Source organism: Petaurus breviceps, unplaced genomic scaffold, assembly GCF_028583685.1.
Source record: "Petaurus breviceps papuanus isolate PSGF00001 unplaced genomic scaffold, PetGlider_PUasm1.0 379, whole genome shotgun sequence".
Taxonomy (NCBI): Eukaryota; Metazoa; Chordata; class Mammalia; order Diprotodontia; family Petauridae; genus Petaurus; species Petaurus breviceps.
This window is the reverse complement of record NW_027186303.1, coordinates 1,762,969-1,785,618: the sequence shown is the minus strand read 5'-3', so window position 1 is coordinate 1,785,618 and position 22,650 is coordinate 1,762,969. Positions and strand designations below refer to the sequence as shown.

The following is a 22,650-nucleotide window of genomic DNA, read 5'->3' as shown; positions in this document are numbered from 1 at the left end:
AAAAGACAACAATACCCTTATGGAGCTGATATTTCTTGATCTTACAGGTCAGTCTATCAAAAAACATGCATTAAGCACCTTGTCTGGGCCAGGGATGTGACAAGAGGTCACAATGGAGATTGTCACAAAGTTGGCTTTGGAATCACCAAGCTCTGGGTTCAAGTGCTTCTTCCAATATATCCTGCGTGGGTACCCTGGCCAAATCACTTAACCTCAGTGCATCCAGTCATTCTCTGTGATTCTCAGCTACAGTGAAGATACTGACCCTCAATGACGGAGGGAATTTCCTTACCCTATAACAGAACCAATGCTTGTCCCTGCATGCCTGGCAGCATGTTAGGCACTAGGAATTCAAAGACAAAAATGCACCAGTTGCTGCCTCCAAGGTGTTGCAGCCAGGTCAGCGGATGGTGGGATCATTACCTGGTCATTGGTGTCACAATGATCCAGTCTACCCCTTTCTGGCTGACTCACACTCAGCTGTGGCTCCCCAGCCCCTGAGGACTTCTTCCCATGCACCACTGTTGGTCTCAACCCTCCTCCACCATCCTGTACTTATGCAGTTGATTTATGGGAGGACCAGACACAGCATAGCATGCCATTATGGATCTCGCCTCTCCTCCTCAGCCTATTTATATTTTCGGCTCGTACAACCTCTTGGGGGTAACAAGTTCCATATATTTTTTACTGCCTGCCATGTACAGGAATAACTCCCTCTAATTTTTTCTTCAGCTGCCTCCTTCCATCTCCAAGGAATGTCTGTTAGGGTCAGAGATTCTCAGATTTTGAAAACAAGTCAGCCTATCTCCTAAATCTTCCTGGAGCTTTGATCACAACCTTCCTCAGCCTCGATTCTCTCAGATGGGAGCTCTGATGATCTTAGGATGTTCTCACACAACAGCAGATCCATCCTTTTGATCATCTGCACTGCCCTTCTTTACCTCCTAAAAATTTAACAGCTAACTCTCCAGTGACCCTGAGCAAATGGATGAATCTCTAGAGACTTCGTTTTCCTGTGGATGGAAGACTGAGAGTCAGGAAGGTGGCTACATGGTTCAGTGGGGACAGCACTGGGCCTGAAGTCAAGAAGACCTGAGTTCAGATCCAGCCTCACACACTGACCCTGGGTAAGCCATTTCATCACTCGGTGCCTCAGTTTTCCCCCTGCAAAATGCAGATAATAATAGTACCTCCCACCTGAGGTGGTTGAACCTTAGGGGTGGGAGAGTTGAGAGGGATGGAAATAAGGAATCAGATGGTGGGGGATAGGAAATGGAATTTGGCTGATGACCTACAGGGATTGAGAAATACTTGTGAGATTCAAATAAAATAATACTTGTGAGGATCAAAGGGAATAATACTTGTGAAGTGCTATGTAAAAGCTAGCTCACAAGATGTAGGTTCAAATCCCCTGCTGTGTGACGTTGGTCAAGTCACTAAATGCCTTGTGCCTCAGTTTCCTCTCCTGTAACATGGGGATAATAATAGCACCTACCTCCCAGGGTGGTTGTGAGGACCAAATGAGATGGCAGGTGTTAACATTAAGTGCGAACTAGTCTTGTTGCCTCCTCCATAAAACGAGGGAACTGGGCATGGCAATCTGCTTTCTTTAATAATAATAGTGGGGCACAGTGAAAAGGACACTGCCTCCAGACTTAAAATCTTAACTCTGAAGTTTACTAGTCATCTGACCTTGGGCAACTGAGAGATTGCTTAATTTGCTCATTGAATTGAACTGAATTGAGGTCCCCTCCCAACAACCAGATTCTGGGATATTGATTGGTTAAGTCACTTTAGCTCCCCTTTTTATGGCCTGTTTGGGGGAAGGGGTTGGACTAGGTGACCCTTGGGGTTCCTTCCTCTAGATTCATGCCCCATTCATATAGCTTACAAAGCACAGTCTTCTCAACAACCCTATGGGGGAGCTGGCAGGATTCTCATTCTACAGATGAGGAAACTGAGGCTCAGAGCCCAAGTGTCTTGTCCAAGAAGGACACAGTAGATAGAAGAGTGAAATTTGGGATCCGAGGTACTAAATTTGAATACCATTTACTGCTTAAATCACTTCATGTAAATCACTTCATCTCTTTTGCCTCAGTTTCCTCAAATGAAAGGGTTGGACTTGATGACCCCTGTGGTTTCTTCTAACTCTGAGTTCATGATTCCAGGATCCTAAGTCATACATGCACATGTATTTTGATCCTAAGTCAACTCAATCACAAATAAATGAAAGAGGTTGGTCTTTGAGGTCCTTTCCAGGCCCTGTGAAGTCCCTGCACCACTCTGTGCCTCAGTTTACCCATCTATAAAGTGAGGAAGATTGGACTCAGCTTCTGAGGTCTCTTTCAGGTCTGGATCTCCCAAGGTCACATTGTCAGTAGCAGAACCAAGATTTGAATGCAGTTCTTCTGATGCTAAATTCAGTGCTCTTTCTATGACTCTCTCTGATCTTTGGTGGGATAAAGGGCAATCTGGGGGTAAGGAAGGCCCAAGAAGAGTCTGTCAGAGGGAACTTGTTTCTGGTGATTACAGAGATGCTTCTCTGACCAAAGAACCGGATTAGTTTTCATTTTTCTTCCAGTAAATGGATGTTGGGCAAAGATGAAAGAACCATAGCTGGTCTTAGAGAAGGCAGGGAGGAGCCAGACCATGTCTGGGGCCTGGGGCAGATGGGTGGGCTTCACATCAATGCCAGTTCCATGGTGGGAGAGACCAGCTGCCATTTGGCTAAGCCCAGGTACTTTCACATACCACTCTCTACTCTAGAGCCTACTGGTTTATTCCAGAGAGCTGATGGGCCAGATCTCCATTTGCAAGAGTGCTTAAAATAGATGAGATACCCCCAGCACTTTAAGAAAAGGTACCAAGGCAGGTGAGTCCCACATCCTTGGGCTGGTATTATGGGAGGGGGGTCAGGGAAGCATTTCTTAGCATTGAGTCTGGGTTTTTCCATAAATAGCCTCCTGTGCTGCATCTGAGGTCAGTCCCATAATACCACCCTCCAATTAGTTGCAGGAAGGCTCAGGTTTGTGTTAATGACTCTAGGGGCACAATGGGGGCTTGTTGTGGGAGAAGAAACCAGTGGGAGAGTGCAGGGGGTGGGGGTAGGGTGCAGTGGGATGGGGGGTAACAATGAAGGTAATGTAAAAATGGTGGCAGTTCTGTTGCCTTACAAAGCAAACACAGGGGGTTGAGCTGCTGAACTGCAAGAATGGTGGGGTCCCTGGAGCCCAGGCTGGTGGGAGGGAGGAGGAGGTTCAGTGTTAAAATGAGGAATGAGCCTTTTTATAGGTTCTCTTTCTTCTTCAATCATAGTACTCCATCTCCCACCTCCAGACCCATGCCCTGGCCTATTCCTGGAAAGCGCTCCCTCCTTACTTCCACCATTAGTTCCATCAAGGCTGAGCTCAAGAACAGCCCTTCTCCATGAAGCCTTACCTTCTTCCCAAGCTACCTTATCTATGTTCATGTTGTTGCCCCTGATGTAATCTAAATTGCAAAGAGAATAATTTAGGCTTGATATCTGGAAATCCTTCTTAACAATGAAAACAAAAGGTAATGCCCCCCCCCCCAGTAGAATATGGGCTCAAGACCATGGATTGTTTCAATCTTTGCATTTGTATGCTCAGCCCCCAGCATAGTACACAGTAGGTGTTTAATAAATGCTTGCTGATCAGTTGCCTAATATGTAATCTTAAATTTAGAACTAGATGGAACCGAAGAAGCCATTTAGTTCATAGCCCCCTTCCCCATCAGCCCATTTTCCAAATGAGAAAATTCCAGCCTAGAACCATCAGGTGGTTTATCTGAGATTACACAGGTTGTAAGCAGAGAAGCTGGATTTCAGATCCATGGTCCCCCCACCCTTAACGGCTGCTTTACTTTAGAGACTGAGAGGGAATCTGATGTGGGCACAGTGCACATGGTTTTAGAATTAGACACTGTTGTTATTCAGTCACTTTAGTCATATCTGACTCTTCGTGACCCCATTTGGGGTTTTCATGGCAAAGATGATTTGCCATTTCTTTCTCCAGCTCATTTTATGGATGACAAACCTGGGTTCAAATTACAGCTCTGATATCTACTACCTGTGTGACCCTGGCCAAGTCACTTGACATTTCTGGGGTCTCGGTTTCCTCAACTGGAAAATGAAGAGGACCTCTGAAGTCCCTTCTGGAATTTGTAGAGCTGAGAGGGGATTTTGGAAATCATTTAATTCAACAATTCAGTACCACAGATGAGAAACCTGAGGACCAGAGGCTAAAATTTTAACAGGGGACTCCTGACTCCAAACCCAATGACTTTACTTCTATGCCATCTTACGTCTCTAGTTTAAAATTCCACCTTGGAATCTTCCTTTTCCCTCACTCCATCGATGTCCAACTGCTTTCCAAATCTTGTTGGATGTACCTCGAAAATTAATGCAATGCATTCATCCCCTTCTTGAGTCACATGGCTACAAACTTATTGTAATAGCTTCCTTATTGCTCTCCCTGACTTTAGTCTCTTCCCTCCACTCCCCCTCCCACCCCCCGCCAATCTTCTTAAGTCATAGGTCTGATCAGTTCACTCTACTTCTCAAAAATTGTCTATGGCTCCCTACTGCTTCTAGGATAAAATATCAATTCCTGAGTATGACACTGAAGGCAACAACCTGGTTCCAGCTTCCCCCTTTCCTGTCTTATTTCAAATTATTCCCCTTATACACTCTATTTCCCAGTGAAACTGGACTCTAATGAGTTTCCTGAACTTGACATACCACCTCCTAAAAGGTGTTTCTTCTTTCCTAAGATTTGTTCCTAGGAAAGAAACAAATCTTTCCTAGATTCAGAACAGGAAGGGAGGGACCTCAGAGGTCATCTTGTCTAAATCCCTCATTATACAGATGGGGAAACTGAGGATAGGGCTTCCCCTAAGATCGAACAAATATCATGTACAGAGCCAAGCTCTGATTCAGTCCCAGTGATCTTTTCCATGGGACCAAAGTACTTCTCTGAGTTTATAGTAACACACAGTAAAAGGGGAGAAAACTGGGGAATATCAGAGGGCATCAATTTCTCTCTTCCTCATAATGATATTTTTGCCATTTGACCTGAGAAGCAGCTACAGATACTGACATCCTGCCTTAGCCTGAACCCCTACAATGGGGAGTAAGGAATATATCTCCTAATGTTCTTTGAATGGAACACAGTTGATTCAACTTAGGAACAATTACTACTAAGGGAGTTTTTCCTTTTAAAGCTCTTGATGGGCAGTGGGATTCTTCATCCACTCCTAAAATGCACTCCAGACTTGATCTTTTAAAAATTCTTTTTTTTGAGGGGGGAAGGCAGGGCAATTGGGGTTAAGTGGCTTGCCCAAGGTCACACAGCTAGTGAGTGTGTTGTCAGTAACTGTCTGAGGCCAGATTTGAACTCAGGTCTTCATGACTCTAGGGCCAGTGCTCTATTCTCTTTGCCATCTAGCTGCCCCTAAAAGATTCTTTTTTTTTTTTTAAAGCAATTGGGGTTAAGTAACTTGCTCAAGGTTACACGGCCAGTTATTTCTGGGTGTGGTGCTCAGTATCTGAGCCCGGATTTGATCCAGGTCATCCCGACACTGGAGCCGGTGCTCTTACTCGCTGAGCCACCTGGCCGCCCCTAAGCAATTGGGGTTAAGTAACTTGCTCAAGGTTACACGGCCAGGTGTTTCTGGGTGGGTGCTAAGTGTCTGAGCCCGGGATTCGATCTCCAGGTCTTCTCAACACTGGAGCCGGTGCTCTTACTTGCTGTGCCGCCCCTCTAAAAGATTCTTATATGAACTGATATATTTTCTTCTCATATCACTTTTATTTGTGACTATAACCCTTGTCTTTGAGCCCCCACCGAGGGGGTCATATTTTATAAAAACAAAGATTTTAAAAAGATAGAGTAGGGAAAAAAAGATTTCAGCAAAACCAACTGTGATTGACTGTATACACAATATTTCACACCCATAGTCCCCCACTTCTGCAAAGAAGAACTCAAGATGATTGAATCCAAAGGCATTTATTTTTATCTGCTTAACAAGAAAAATCACAGCTTCCTGACCTTTAGTGAAGGTTTAGCAGCCTCTAGCCAGGCACTGACCTAGCCTGGGGTGAACTGCTCCATTTGAAACCCCCTGGGTCTGTGCTTCTCCCTCCAGCCATGACTCTTCAAAGGTTGATGGTTATTGGATGGTTAATTACGGTGTGTTTGTATGGTTTTGGAGTGAATTCTGACTGTGTCTCACAGACCCTCTTGCCTCTGGCCGTGCTTAATGAAGAGAAAAATCATCAATATGCTAGGCATTAACTGGTTCTCTCCCTGGGCTTGGAATGAAACTGGGCACACTGCCAGGCATCAAACATTGATGGACTTCCCATGTTCGATATATAGGGTCACATATAGGGAAGACAGGAAGGAACAATGGGAATCACTGGCTCTGGACTCAGAGGGCCTGGGTTCAAAACTTGCCCCTGACACTGGGTGACCTTGAATAAATCACCTGATTTCCCTGGGTCTCAATTTCCTAGGCTGTAAAATGAGGTTGCTGGGCTAAAAGGCATCTGAAGTCCCTTCTAGCTTTTGATAATCATACATAATAAGAGCTAGTAATTATCTAAACAGCACTTTAAGGTTTATAATTACAATAGTAATAATAATAGCTGTCATTTACGTAGTGTTTTAAGGTTTGCAGGGCATTCTACAAATAGTATTCTATTTTAAATTTAAAACAATCCTGGGAAAGAGGTGTGATTATTATCCTCATTTTACAGGTAAAGAAACTGAGACAGACATAAGTCCATGGACAGGTGTTTGGGGCAAGAATTTGAACTTAGGTCTTCCTGATTCCAGGTCCAGGCTCTATCCACTAGTTCCAGAGGGATCTATCAACTGGAGACATCCTGAAAGGCATGAGCTGAGCCTAAGCTTTCAAAGAGATGCGTGAGGAAGGAGTGAGTTCCAGGTATGGGAGACAGCCTATGCAAAGGTGTGGAGGTGGGAGATGTGCGTTGAGAAGGGCTCGATCTAGGAAGTTTCATCTCACCCCAAAACCAGTATCGAGTGAGTGTGGTTTAGCATTAGTGCCCCTCAAACCTGCTGGTGTCCCTCGGAGGACTTTGAATAGAAAACAACCTATGGCCACGACCTGGCCAAAGGTTTGCATCTCTCTGAGCACAGTGGGCACACTGTTTTACAAGGCATGATTTGTCTTCCCTGCTGGCAGGAAATCCCAGGCAAAGCTAGTAGGGGAAGGAGGGGGTTCCCTGTTAGTGCCGTGACCTCACAAGGTGAAGAACAACCAGTGGGGCCTGAGATCTGTTAACCAGTCTGTCTTCTGTTTGGGGGGGAGATGGTAAGGGGGCATCAGCTGGTTCACAAAGAACAATAAGAGATTGTCCCACATGACAACACTCCCTCCCCAGTACTCACTGCAGGAGAAAGGAGAGCCTCTTCCCCCTCCCCATAGGAGCCCAGACAAGGCCCACTCAGTGGCTGCTGCTCCAACGTCCGAGGCTCCCATTGGCATCACCCCATAAATTGAGAGAAACTACCCTCATTCATTCAGCAGGGAGAAAGGAGCTATTTGTGCAGGGCTGGAGTTTTACAGGGTGATAATGTTTGTTTCAGAGCCTGCCTCTGAAGCTGGAGGGACCCCTTGGTGGGGCTGAGACTCATCTGAACCAGAATTGTTCACAGGGTTCCGACAGAGACTCCCTCTTGTTGCCTAAAATTGGATCTTCTGAGCTTAGTTCCCTTTGTATGGAGCCCTGGGGAACACCCCCCCCCCCAAGTTCACCATCAGGAGCATGTTTTCTGAGTTTTTACCTTAGAGCTTTGACAAAAGATTCCAGCCATGCTCCTGCCTTTAGCTATCCTTCCTTTAAAAAGTGGGTGCCAGACTTGGAATCCAGAAGAGCTAGATTTGAATCCTGCTTTATGGTCATGGGCAAGTAAATTTCCCTCAACTTGAACTTCCTTATCTATTAAAAAAACGGGAGTAACTACAGCTGACATGCTAGGAAGAGAGCACTTGAAGGGCCAACCTTGGAGTCAGAAAGAACTAGGATTCAAATCCTGCCTTTGATAAATACTGGATGTGTGACCATGGACAAATTGCTTTCCTTCTGGCCCTTGGTTTTGTCATCTACAAAATGGGGCTAACTGTTTGTCATGGCAGTCAGGCAGTGGGGGAGATGGATTCCAATTGAACTCTGAAGTCAGGAGAACCCCAGGCATCTCTCTACAATGGCAAATTGAAGAATGCTTGGCCATCTGTATTCGGGGAAGGTTTGACGGAAACCCAACAAGGAAGAAATCACAAGCATGGACCAAAGACCTCCTTTCCCACAAACCTGTGCTACACAGAGTTGTAAGACAGTTCAAAAGCACCATAGAAATGTTTATTTTTATTATTACCATCCCTTTTTAAGCTACCCTCCTCCACAGCCCACTGCCAACAAATAGGGGAACTAGATCCTTATGTCAGAGGAGCATATAATCTGTTGGGTTTTCAAACAAACTTTAAAAAAAAAAAGCCTGTATGAAACCTCAAACATGTTTTTCTTATTGGAAACAGAATCAGAATGCTATAGCTAGAAGGGGCATCTAATCAAAGAACATTTAATCTAACCCCTCATTTGACAGATGAGGAAACTGAGGCCCAGGTGACTTGCCCAGGATGGAGCAAGTAGTAAGGGTCAGGGTCAGGGCTTGGACCCAGGTCATAGGATCAAAGATTTAGAGCTGGAAATAGTCCGAGAGGTGATGGAATTAAATCCCCCCCTTTTACAGAGCGAGAAACCAAGTCCCACAGAGGTAATGACTTGCCTGATGTGGTGTAAGTGGGAGAGCTGTAACTTGGCCCCAAGTCTCTGTGCCTGAGTCCAGGAGCTTGTTCTTTCATGCCATACAAATTCTTTAAGTGGATTCAAAGGAAAGTCTGGTGAGCTTTGTCAAGATTCACTTTTTTTAAAAAAAAGTCTTGTTGTTCAGTCATTTCAGTTGTGTCTGACCCTCCTTGACCCCATTCAGGGTTTTCTTGGCAGAAATACTGGAGTGATTTGCCATTTCCTTCTCCAGATCATTTTCTAGACAAGGAAATGGAGGCAAACAGGGTTAAGGGACTTGCCCAGGGTCACACAGCTAGAAAGTATCTGAGGTCAGATTTGAACTCAGGAAGATGAGTCTTCCTGATTCTAAGCCCAGTGCTCTGTGCACTATGGTGCCACCTAGCTGCTCCCCCCCCCCCCCTTTAGGTCAAATTACCCTTTAAAACTGACATTTGTTTTGGAAAGTTTCGAAATTCCCTATTTTCCCTCTGCCCCCAATCTAAGTGATATCTGAGGGTATAGAACGAGGTTGTGTATTTGGAATTGAAAGCCTTGAGCTCAGGTTTCACTTCACTTGGGCAGATCGGCTCTCTTCTTTGGGGCTTACAGAAGCAGCGTAGCATGGTGGCTAGACGACTGAACCTGGAGCGAGGAGGAGAACCTGGGTTCAGATACTCATTGGGCATGTGACCCCAGGCAAGCCACTCAAACTGCCTGTGCCTCCATCTTCCCCTCTGTCAAATAAGGAGGTTGGATACAACGGCCTCTGAGGACCCATACAGCTTTAGATCCATGTTCCCAAGCTTCTTCAGTTTCCTCTGCTGTCAAATAAGTGAGTTGGATTAGATGACCACAAGTCTCTCCCAGCTTTAAATCTTTGGTCCTCAGATTTTATTCTGTAAAAAGACCATCCTTGCAGGAAATGGCCGAGAGACAAGAAACCGTCCAATCTTCCCATCTTCTCCAGAATCTAGCATGAGGCTCTGTATTCACCTTTGTGTTTGTTAGACAAACAAATCAAATGAATTAATGAACGAGTGACTGGCACACAAGCACCTCCACCCCATCATCTGAGATCCCCCCAGCAGGCTGAGGCAAAGAGATGCCACCAAAGAACAGAATAGACTCCTCACTTGTTTTTCCTTTATGGATTCAGCCTTAAACAAGCTGGCACTGTCCTTGAGTCTTTCCTAAGATTAATTGGGAAATCTCATGTTAAGGACATGATAAAAATGAATCCAGTTGTTTACTCTCAGAGGAAGGAAAAGAGGAAGCATTTTGAAGGCTGTTTCCCAACCAAGCTGGATGGCATCTTGCCAGACACTGTGGGATGAATGAGGCAAAGGATAGATCAATGCTCATAGAACTCTGAGGAGGGTGGTTTATTTTTTTTAAGCATTTGCTTATTTATCAGCATTTCACCAGGATGGATCACAAAATTAACATGGCACATCAAGAGCGCAAGATGCTGTATTTCAGACGCAAAACAGACAATACTCCCCACTGGACAAACTACCACCACTGCCAACAAAAACACAAGACTGACTCTGAATGCAATGTCTTTTGGCCCTGTGCCAGCTGAATTCCTGGCCATCCTTGAGAACCTTCTCAAAATCCATCTCCTCCAGAAAAACTGCCTTGATTTCTCCTGCTAATAAAAATGCTGCTTTTTGGGCTTCACAAAGCACTTTGTTTCATAATCCTCTAACACTGTGCTCATGCAGTATTGTTTTATCATCTGTCTATCTTTGTCTATCCCTCTAGGTGGCAGAGTGGATACAACATTGGTTTTGGAATCAGGAAAACTCCTCTTCATGAGTTCAAATCTGGTTTCAGACACTTCCTAGCTGTGAAGCCCTGAGGATATCACTGAGTCTGGTTTGTCTCAGTTTCCTCATCTGCAAAAATGAGCTGAAGAAGAAAATGGCAAACCACTTCAGGATCTCTGCCAAGAAAACCCCAAATGGGGTCATGAATAGTTGAATGCAATTGAACAACAACAATTCATTCAACAAGCATTGGGAATGGAGGTTCTTAATTACCAAGCATTTACCAAGTGCTTACTATGTTTCAGGTACTGGAAGAAATACTGGGGATATAAAAAGGGGGGGATGAGGTCCTGCCCTTAAGGAGCCTACATTCTGAGGTGGGCTGGTTACATGGTGAGAACCAGGCATAACTGATGAATGGACCTGCGTTTCATTGGTATCTCTGAAATGACAAGTGGCTTTTTTTCTTTATGAGAATTGGTTGCTTTTGTTTTTATATCACCAGCCTAATGAGGCAGGAAATAAGCTGACTTTGGAGCCAGGAAAACCTGAGTTCAAATCCTGGCTGCTTGGTTGACTCTGGGAAAATGTCCCAGGTACATTGGCTAAAGGTACTGACCTACATCTGAGGTTGGGGTTCCCTCATATGAGATTTTTCTCTATTACTGAGATCACTAGTTTCCTCCCTGTTCCTCTAGTTCCCCATATAGTTCTCAGAGAGAGAGAAAAATCCCTCAAATAAAAAGAATAGAAAATGAGAAAAACACAAAACTAATTCAACAAACTAGTTCAACAAAACTAATAGAGCTACCACCAACTCAATGCGATGTTATGGGCAGCGCTCCACCTCTGTAGAGGGGCTCTTGTCCCTTCTTTGGGACCAAGTTTCAAACAGCATTTATTGAATAACTACTATGCATTAGGCACTTTGGCTACAAAGATAAAAACAAACATAAGCTGTGTCCTTAAAGAGCTTACATCAATTATGAGGAAGCAACATGGGCTCAGAAAAAAAAAATCAGCAATAAAATGTATTTAAAATCAATCAGGGAGGCAATTAGGATACAATGGAAAATTTTAACATTAGAGTCACCGGAACGTTTATCTGTGTGACCTTGGACAAGTTACCTCACCTCATTGTGTCTCAGTTTCTTCATCTGTGTGGACATGGTGTAAGAGTGTTGGATAAGGGTTATCACCCCAAAGGCTTTAGGGACAGCTCTATGGTCATGTCCATTATCTCCCTCCTCTCAACTCTCCCCTCTTCCCAACTTCCTTCTTTCTGTTGAAGGCACTATCATACTTTCCACCTCCCCTCACCTGCTAGTGCCCTCCCTCCCAAGCTAGCCTGTAGTTACCCACCTTGTAGTTATTTGGATTTGTTAATTTTGTGTTTAAGCTGTTACATATGTACTTGTCTCCTCCAACAGAATGTAAGCGTCTTCAGAATAGGGATTGTTTCATTCTTTGCACTTGTATCTTGAGGGGATAGCACAGTATATCTTAGTAGATGCTTAAGAAATACTTGTTGATGGGATTGATCAGAAGAGTTTGAACTAGGAAGAGGCCTTAGAGGCCATATTTTACAGATGAGGAAACTTGAGTCCCAGAGAAGGGAAGGGTCTTGCTCAAGGTTGAACAATAGCAGAGCTAGGTGCTTTCACTAAAAATCCAGAACTTTTTCCCCTTCAGACCCCTTTCCCCTGGTTGCCTCACTGCAGCTATTTCGACTTCTTCACTTAGGAAGGAAACTGAGGTCATGTAGTTTAAAACAGCAAAGACAGGACTTGAAGCCAAAGTGTGTTTTGGTGAGACCCATTAAAAGAGACAACCTGGAGATCCTAGATGGGATTTAAAAGCAGGGGACATGATTTGTAAAGCATGGGAACTAGTGGAGCTGCCATGTTCTATTGGTCCTTGGCCAGTGATTTGGCCAAGGTCACATGGGTAGGAAGAGACAGAGGCAGGATGAGATTGTGTGACTCCAAATCCCAAGCTCTTTCCTCTGTATTATGCTCCCCAGATCCCATTCTCCTCATCTGTAAAATGCAAGGAGGGATTAGATGATTTCTGAGGTCCCTTCCAGGCTATGATTCGATGGCCTATTATTCTATGAACTTCTCTTTCATTTGGATCAGTAGTAGCTTATGTCCTAATCGCTGCTAATTCATTTTGGTCACAGTCTCTTACCGCTGAAATTTGCCTGGCCTAGGAGTAAAGAAACCCTCAGAGGCAGCTTGAATGCAAAGATGCCTCAGTGAAATGGGAGCAATGAATGACAATACCTCTAAGGAGCCTTCTAGCCCTGCCAGCCTGTGATTCCATGATTCTGTGCCCAAAGGAAGCATGAAGGACTGCCTCAGAACTCTCTGCTGGGGGCCCGGACTAGAAAGGGACAGGAGGCTGTAGCAGATGGTTGGCAAATCCAGGAACATTCTGGGGACATTTTGTTCCCTTCTTTGATTTTTTTTTTCTCCTTTTGATCTTAATTTCTTTCTTTCTTTTTCTTTCTTTTTTTTGCTGACATCTGTCAGTTAAGGTTTGACGAGACCCCGTCTGGAGAAGAGGCAAAGCCTGTCCTTGATACCACCTCCTTCCCAACAGCTGTGCCCCATGGCTGGGTCCATGCCAACCAGGCCTGCATTAAAGTTACAGAGAGGCAGATGTAGGCTTGCTATCCTTGGGAAAACTTGCTAATTTAGGGCTTTCCCAAAGTAGAACGGCCTGCCTTGTGATAGAATTGATTCCCTCTCATTAGAGGTCTTTGGGTGGAGGATAGATGACCATTTGTTAAAGACTGAGTAGATAGAATTCCTGTTCAGGAATGGGTTGGACAAGATGGCCTCTGAGTGCCCTCCCAGCTTTAAATCTATTATCTTAGGGAGCTCTTAGCTCTATAACAAGGATGTTGGACTAATGTGCCCTGAGTTATCAGGATTCTCTCCTTGGGTGGCACTCTGATGAGGGCCTTCCTTTTCCTTTTCCCCAAACCAGAAAGAGCCATATAACTATGTGTGTTACTATGGTTAAGACTTATTCTTGTTCTTCCCATTTGATGGAATTCAGATAGAAATGGGACCAGGATAAATCAATGTCTAACTATTGTTATTTTATGGTTAACAACCAGTTAACTGTTTAGTTTTGAACAAACAGTAGGCTGTTTGTTCAAACAAATAAAATGACTGCTTTTTGTAACCGAATAAAAGCACTGGAGATTTCTGCTCATCTTCTGTGGGCTGACTGGAAGTATCTTTGGGACACCTCTAGTAGCAGAGAGAATTATGGGGATAATATCTTGCTATAATATACACATATGTACACATATATTACACACACAACATATATGTACATATAAACACACATATAATATACACATACATATATGTGTATGTATAATATATGTATATAGATATGTAAAGAGATATAGATACAAATAACATAAGTCTATTATTATATTTTTCATTTTATCTCATTTGGTGGAGCTCAGAGAGAAGTGATCCTGGGATAGGTTATAACCTTCTTTTTCCTTTCAGCTGATTGTACTGAATGCTATCGTTAAATTATTGTTGTTATTAGCAGTAGTAGTTCCTACCCACCAGTGAAATGTACCTGTTTAATCTCACCCACTCTTTTTCATCTTCTTCAGACAAGATAATCCCTTGACCTAATCTCACCAACTAATTCATGTTAACACGTTAAATGAGAAGCAACGACCAGGTTAATTCAGGTGAATTTAAAAATGTTAACAATGACTTTTACTCTTGAAAAGAGATTGAAGGATAAATGGTCAATAGCCACACAATGTCAAAAGGACTAGATCCAGGGTTTCTTAACTGGAGGTCTGTGACCTTGTTCTCAAAAAATATTTGGATCACTATATTTCTATAGGATTTGTTTTCCTTGTAATCTATGTATTTTATTTCATGCATTTAAAAACATGCTTCTGAGAAGGGATCCATAGGCTTCACCAGACTGACCGCCCAAGGGGTCCATGGTATGAATAAGGTGAAGAATTCCTGGCCTAAATGATTCCCCATTGTCCTTTCTGGCTCCAGCACTGATTTTTCTTTTCATCTGCCTTCTACAGTTTGGTCAGATTGATGTCAAATTCAACAAGCATTTCAGGTTTGTTTACACTGTTAAACCAGTCCTTGTCCTCAAGAGGCTTACATTCTAGTTGAGGAGATGAGACATGGGAACAGATAAGAACATAAAACTAGTGTCTGTTTTGTTTTTAAAGTGGACCTATGGTGTCATCAGTGGAAGCACTTCCCGGTGAGAAAACTCCCCATAGTCAACAAAGATGAGACCCACTGTGTGATATTTGTTTTATGCAGTTATCTAGTCACCCGAAGGCCACGTGACTTGCTCAGGGTCAATATGAAGCATATCCATATTAGCTATAAAGTAACAGGGGAGAAACATAGTCACTAACAAGTGGGGGGCTTGAAAAAGAAAGGCTCATAAACTAATCAAGCATTTACTAAGAGTCTACTATGGGCCAACTCTGTGCTTTGTGCTAAGAACATACAGACAAGCAAGAAATCCTTTTCAAGGAGTTTACATTCTATGTGAGACACACATTTAGAAGGAAGCCCCTGAGCTGAGCCTTGGCAGGCCAGGCAGAAGTGAGAAAGGAAAGCATTCCAGGCAGAGGGCACAGCCCATGCAAAGACAAGGGGAGAAGAAATAGAATGTCATGTCCGTGGTACAGCTAGCCTGGTTAGGTCCAGGCTGGTGCCATATTTCAGTACCTTGTCCTGTGCACAGTGGTCTTGGGGGTAGCTCATGACCCTGTATTCAAGATCCTTTCCCTACCCAGTCAGAATCTGATCACCACCATGGTTCTCCAGATTGAAACTGGCACACACTCATTCTTTTCCAGCAGCATTTAAAATTAACATTTGGTCTTATTAATTTTGCTATTAAGAAAAACAAATTCCCTCAAGATACAGGCCAATCTTATTAGGAAGCTCCTGCTAAGAGACATTGGCAGTTGGTCAATGAACTTCATTTAAGGAAGGGCAGATGGTTAGCTAATGGTTCAGATACTCTGAGGGTAGGGGGCTCCCTCCCTTAAAACATGCAAATTTGATGGGCATTCCTCCTGCCAGGTGGCTTTCTCATAAATGGACACGTTACTTAAAGTTCTGTCTAAAAAACAAAAGGCTAGATGAACAGGAAAACCTGGATAAATAAAACAGGGCCCTTTCTTCAAGTCAACATACACTGACCAGCATCCCTACCCAGTCTCTCCCCAAGTTACCAGGTAAATGAATACTTGTAGAATAATGCAAGTACACAAATGGACTTTAAATAGGACTCAGCCAGCAGGAAAAGAGGAGCAAGAAGTCATTCTTTCAAGGGCTTGTAATCATATCAGTATAGAACCAATAATCTATGGGAGGTATCATGGTGGCATTTCCAAGTGGAAATAATTTGTATTTGCAGTAATGAAGCCTTAGGTGCCCTCCTCTGCTCCTTACTACATAGCTTTGTGATCCTACAGGTGGTACTTATCACTTGGCCATCCTGAGCCTCAGTTTCTTCATTTGTAAAAGAGGCGGAGGGGCTTAACATGAACCATATACCTCAAAGGTTTGTTCTGAGCATCAAATTCATAATGAGCTTTGCAAGTTTGCTCATCTGTCCAATGATGAGGTAGCACCAGATGGCTTCTATGTTCCCTTCTAACTCTAAATTATTATTGTGATAGTCTAGGGAAAATCATTTTACTTCTCTAGGACTCAGTTTCCTTATCAGTAAAATGAGTGGGTTGGACCAGATGGCCTCTAAAGTCCTTAGCACAAAATTCATGATCTTATGAAATGTATTCCTCCTTAAGAGCCACCAATCAGTAAGCTATGTATAAATAGTTAACATAAGTCTCAGGCTTAGAGAGAAGTGATTTGTCCAAGGTCACATAGTTAGCAAGTGCCAGAGATGGCATTTGAACCCAGGTTTACCTGACACCAAATTCAGCACTCACTCTACCATCACATCATGTTGTCTACATCTAATAAAGGTTGAATAATCCACACCTAGTTCCCATCCTCTACAGCTCACTATTCTACAAAAAAAAAGAAAAGAAAAGAAAAGAAAAAGAAAAACCTACCTCCACAGAAATTGAATTAACGAGTTCTGGATTTTCTCACGGCTTTTTCTCTCTTAGAGAACAAAAGGGCAACAATTTTCTTGGGGACAGCAGCTGTTCCAAATTATGCTTTATTTTAAACAGATAATGGATTAACAAGGTTTTATTGCCCTCCAAAGGGAACGGTGAGACCTGGGGCACAGCTGTAAGTCTTGGACACTTCTGGGCCAAGTCCAGCTGAGAGATGTAGAAAAGGAATCTGGGAATAAAGCAATGGGAGGGCAAGGCCAGATGAAGGAGGTCTTTCACCTTTATTAATGCCAGGTTCCACTGCAGTAGGCACTGGGAGAACTTGGAACTAATCTCTAGGGTACCAATCTCTTGAATTTTAGGATGGTGAGTGTGGCAGGACCAAGAAAGGAAAGCATTTCACCTCTGCCTCACAAAGCTGGATCACAGGTCCTGGGTTCAAATCCTGCCTCTGGTTACCCATGTGACCTTGGTCTCTCTGGGCTATTAAATGAGAGGGTTAAATTATGTGGTCTCTGACATCCCTTTAAGCTCTCTGGGCCTCAGTTTCCTCATCTGTAAAATAAGGGATTTGGACTCTCCAGAATTAAGTCTATGAACCTATGATCCCTAAGAAGGAAATGAAAATAACAACAATGATAATAATGAACAGCTAACATTAAGGTTGGCAAAGCACTTTATACGTAACACCTCCTTTGAGAAGGAAAGGGAAGAAAGATTCTGTGCTCTTCTGAAAGCTCTCATGCCTTCAAAGGCTAGAAGATCAGTGGTCCTGGGCTGAGAGTGGAGAACCCTGGGCCAGGCCCCGGAGCAAGGGTCCTGGCAGCAAAAGGGTTGGGTCACATTCCTCCAGCAATAGACTCTAGGTTATGGGTAAGGTTTTTTTTTTTCTACCACGGTAACAAATGCTGTGTTTATTACAAACTTGACCCCTGAATGGTTCTCTGAAAAGGGTCAATACAAGACCTTAAATTTCATGAGTCAAAGTGAATCAGCCAGAGTGATGGAGGCTACCCAAATCCGAAATGCTCGTGTGCCACTTAAAGGCACCGCCTTTTAGGGAAGAGGTGAACAAGCTGGGGTGTTTTGGAGAAAAGGGAATGAGATGGGAGGGGCCTCCATACTAGATCAGAGGGGCTTAGACCGAAGGCAGCACAGCCTTGTGGGACAGACAATGGCTTCTGGAGTCACAGGACCTGTGTCGGATCCCTCCTCTGAGGTATACTACATGTGTGACCTTGGACAAATCTTTTCCTCACCATGAGCCTCAGTTTCCTCATCTGCAAAATGAGGAACCTGGATTAGAGGAGATTTAAGGTCTCTTAAAGCTCTAGCTTGATGTTTGGCTGAGAGAAGTCTTAGGGGAGATGGAACAGCTGTATTCAGGCTTTTGAAGGGATATTGTATGAGAGAGGAAATGGATCTGTTCTATCTGGTCTCAAGGAAAAAGTGAGGACAAAAACTAGCTGTTGCCAAGAGGTAAATTCAGACCCAATTTAAGGAAATGCTTCCTAGTCATCAGCGCTATCCAAAAATGGAATGAGTTGCCCGAAGAGGTAGTGAGCCCCCCATCAATGGAGGTCCAGATGACCCCATGTTGAGATGTTTTGGCAATCCTGTATCCATGGCAAAGATTCCAGGAAGATTTCAGAAGTCCCCTCTCTCTACCTCAATAAGAACAGGAAGGATGAGGAAGGGTGCAGGGTAAAAATGTTACTCTTCTGCTCAAGAAACATCAATGGCTCCTACTGACTCTGGAAGAAACTATGAACTGTTCTGTTTGACACTTAACATCCTCCAAAATCTGGCTGCCGCCCACACCACTGGGTATTTCAGAGGACTTACCTCAGAGCACTCTGAATTCTAGCCAGCTGGCTCGCCTGCTTTCCCTGGGACTCAGGACTTTTATCTCCCACCTTTGTGTTCTTGCACTTCCCCATGCCTGGCATGCACTCCTTCCATGTCTTAGAATCCTCAGCTTAAGCGCCGCCTCCTCTAGGATATCTTCCCTGATCCCCTCAGTTTGGGTGTTTTCTCCATCCTTACATTATCTTACAGTTACTTATCTGTTTACAGGGCCTATCCTCCTACTAAAATGCAAACTTGTTAGGGACAGAGGGTACTTGTTACTTTTTGTCTTTGGTTCCCCAGAGCCTGAGACAGAGTATAGTTTAGTGGGATAAGGGGCTAGGCTGGGATGTAGTCTCTGACACTCACTAGCTGTGTGGTCCTGGATGGATCATTTCACCTTCCTGATGCTTAGACAACTTGCTGGAACTTTTCCAAGTTACAGATGGATTTTGATCTACAGAGATCCTTGAAGAATCCTAAGTGCTTACCCCAGTGCCTTGTATACAGTAGGTGCTCAATAAATACTTATTGGAAGCTGTGGTATATGATTGTAATGGAATATTATTGTGCTATAAGAAATAACAAATAGGATGATCTCAGAAAGACCTGGAAAGACTTACATGAATTGATGCACAGTGAAGTGATCAGAACCAGAACATTGTATACAGAAACAGCAAAGTTGTGTTATAAAGAACTGTAAATGACTTAGCTATTCTTAGCAATACAATGATCCAAGACAATCCCAAAGGATTAATGATGGAACATACTATCTGCCTCCAGAGAAAGAATTGATGTTGTTTGAATACAAATTGAGGCATGTTATTTTTCACTCTTTCATTTTTTTCTTTTATTCAAGTCTTGTACAAAATGACTAATATGGAAATGCTATATACATAATCGCACATGTATAACCTATATCTGATAGCTTACTGTCTCAGGGAGGGGGAGAGGGATAGAATTTGGAACTCAAAACTTTAAATAAAATATTTAAAAAGCAAACAAATAAATAAATGCTTTTTGGACTGAAATAATAAGGCAGAATTATTTGCTTCATGGATCTCTCAAGAAGCTAGTTAGAACAGCCGCTCAAAATCAATTGATGAGCTAAAGCTTTTAAAGACAGTGAAACATCAAATGTTCCTGAAACAACAAAGAATTTGGGGTTTTACAATTGAGGCATGGGATCTGAACTGTATCCAGGACTTCTGGATTCCATTACTGATTCCTGAGCTGACCCACTGTCAGCCCTTGGGAAAATGTCTCAACTGCACTGGCTGAGGCAGACACATGGTTAAGATGGACAGCGAAGACAGGAGGGATTTAATGTTTCTAAAGTATTTTTGACTCCTTGAAAGAAAGATCACACAAAAGAACAAGGAAGACTTTGGCAGGGACCTGGAGAGGTCATTGGTTCCAGATCCCTGCCTTTGGGCAGGGCAAGAGTAAAGTCATTAATAACCCCCTTTCCCTCTATTCTCTGCAAAAGTTGTCTATTATCTTCATAAAGATCCACTGGGGCAGAGAACCAAAGGTCGAATGCCTCGTTTGTTCCTAGGGTACCTACTGCCTTTTTGACCTTGAGTAAGTCAGTCATCTCCTTGGGTCTCAGTTTCCTCATCTGTAAAATGAGCTGGAGAAGGAAATGGCAAAGCACTAGAGTATCTCTGCCAAGAAAACCCCAAATGGGGTTACATAGAGTCAGATATGACTAAAACAACTGAACAACAATAAATCATCTTAAATCATGCCAGTTCCCTGGGCCTCAATTTCCTCAACTCTAAAATGAGGGGGCTGAACTAGACGGTCACCAAACACCCTTCTAATTCTAGACCCATGACATATTACAATAGTCCCTTCAAGGATCAGCACAAATTCCCCTTCCAAATATGGTATCTAGGTTCTTACCTATCTATCCATTCACCCATTCAACAAGTATTCATTAAGCAATTTTGTCTATATTTTGTAAATGTGACCAATAATAGTCATAATACCTACTTCACAGTGGCATTGAAAAGGTCTGATGACATCACAGAATTATAGCTCTAAAGCTAGAAAGAGTCTTAGAAGTTATTCAATCCAATCCCCTCATTTTACAAAGGAGGAAACTGAGGCCAGAGAAGTGACCTTGCACAAGGTCACACAGGTAAGAAATGAGATTTGAACCCAACTCTAAGTATGATACTTTTTCCATGACATGTTGTTTCTACCTTGTATCATTCCTTGCATCATTCTGTCCCTATTTCATGCCCCCTCTCCATTAAAGTATAATCTCCTTGAGGAAAGGGATGGTGTCATTTTCATCTGTAAATCCCCAGGTCCCTAATTCTGAGCATATGTTCTAATAGAACTATGATAGCAGAAAAGTTTATATTCCTTCTAATGATGTCCATTGCAACCTATCCATGCTGGCCCAACCTGAATGATTCTCACCCATGTCTGTCCATAAATTCGCCACTGGAAACCTTCCTTGTGTTGTCTTGGCATCACAAAGATGGTCATGGAACACACACAGTAGGTCACTTGCTCTTAACTGGCACCTAGTAGACAATTAATAAATATCTGTTGAACTAAATTTAATACCCATTGTATCTGCTAGGATAACATCTAGTTACAATATTTAGTGTCCATGTGTGTGATCAGTATTTTGGTGCACAGAAGTCCATTATTTGAAGATTTAATTTAAGAGGAAGAAACCATTTCTGTCCTGGTATTTCCAGGACTTGGTCAGGCCTTACTGGCAGTAGGATGAAAAGGACCAAGAGAATCATAGTATTTATAGACCAGGACAGCTCCCGGAAAAATGGGCACCATGGCTTCCAGCAATTTGGAAAAGAAGGCACCCTTGTGGGTAGTGCTATTCTTGGCTTTTAAGAGAAACCAAGACAGATTTATGGGAAGACGGTAAAAAATGTAGAAATTATGTAGGAGAAAGCCTTCAATCAAGGCTGTGTGTTTCACTCCCTCTGTTCACTGCTCAAAGTCAATGTTCAATAGGCAGCATGGTGTCATGGATGGAGAGATATCCTTGGGAGTCAGGAAAAGTCCATTGCAAATTCCTCCTTGGCCACTTTCTAACTGTGTGAGCATGGGCAGGCACTTAACCTAGCAAGGCCATGGTATTTTCATGTGTAAAATTGAGAAATTGGTCTTGATGCACTCTTGTGCTCCTTCCCACTCACAAACTATGATCCTCATCACCCAGCATCGTTTCCTAATCAAGGTAGATGATAGAGGAGTGACCTCTATAATATTCACAGATTAAAGATTTTTAGGTTTTCTCTAAGAGAAGACTTTCTAAGTCAAAGGCTCTTAACCCTTTTAGTGTGTCATGGGCCCCTTTGGAAGTCTGAATAAGCCTATATGGGGCCCTTCTCAGAATCATGTTTTTAAATGCAGAAAAAAATACATAGGGTTATAAAGGAAGCCAATTATGTTGAAACAGTTATTTTTTAAAATGAGTTCATGGACTCTAGATTTAAGAACCTCTCCTCTAGACTAGTCCAAGCTCATTTTTTTAAACCAATAAGCAAACAGTAAGGAAGTGAACTGGAGAATCCAGGACTCCTGACTCTCGGCCCTGCGTACCTTCAACTACATGATGCTTCTTTGTTCTACCTTGCCCTACCAACGATCAAACCTATTCTGGTCCTGGTGGATTATGTGGGGTGCTAGCCAGCATATGAGAATGGCCTGCTTGCTTTTCCCTTAAATAAATACGTACATGTCATACACATATTCAATAAGGAAGCAAGTTTATGTATGTGGCAAGTTCATATATAGGTACATGTGTACAAATACATATATGTATATATGAGTGTGTATATAAATGTATATATGTACATATAGCTATTTCTATCTCTACCCATCTATTCATCCATCTATCTCCTCCTCCTCCTTCTCTCTCTCTGTTCTGTCTCTGTCTCTCTCCTTTGTCTCCTCTATATATCCATATACCTCCTATATCCATCTCTGTATCTCTCTCCTTTATCTATCTATCCATCTCTCCTCTCTCTCTTTCTCTTTCTCTTTCTCTTTCTCTTTCTCTTTCTCTTTCTCTCTCTCTCTCTCTC

At 43.0% G+C, this 22,650-nt stretch overlaps 1 protein-coding gene and 1 long non-coding RNA gene across 4 annotated transcripts in view; one reads left to right on the top strand and one right to left on the bottom strand.

Annotated features, from left to right (window-relative positions):
* CHST11 (carbohydrate sulfotransferase 11) overlaps nt 1-22,650 on the bottom strand; it is a 311,294-nt gene that overhangs the window by 40,330 nt on the left and 248,314 nt on the right. The window lies entirely within an intron of this gene.
* Nucleotides 578-16,594, top strand: LOC138169830 (uncharacterized). 3 transcript variants are annotated; one of them, XR_011170476.1, is made up of 4 exons: nt 578-1,127; nt 2,767-2,872; nt 6,858-6,969; nt 10,601-13,126. It is a non-coding gene; the product is annotated as an uncharacterized lncRNA (long non-coding RNA). The 3 variants fall into 3 exon arrangements; XR_011170475.1 differs by lacking the exon at nt 2,767-2,872 and adding an exon at nt 13,140-16,594 and having other exon boundaries at nt 671-1,127; nt 10,601-10,910; XR_011170474.1 differs by lacking the exon at nt 2,767-2,872 and having other exon boundaries at nt 664-1,127.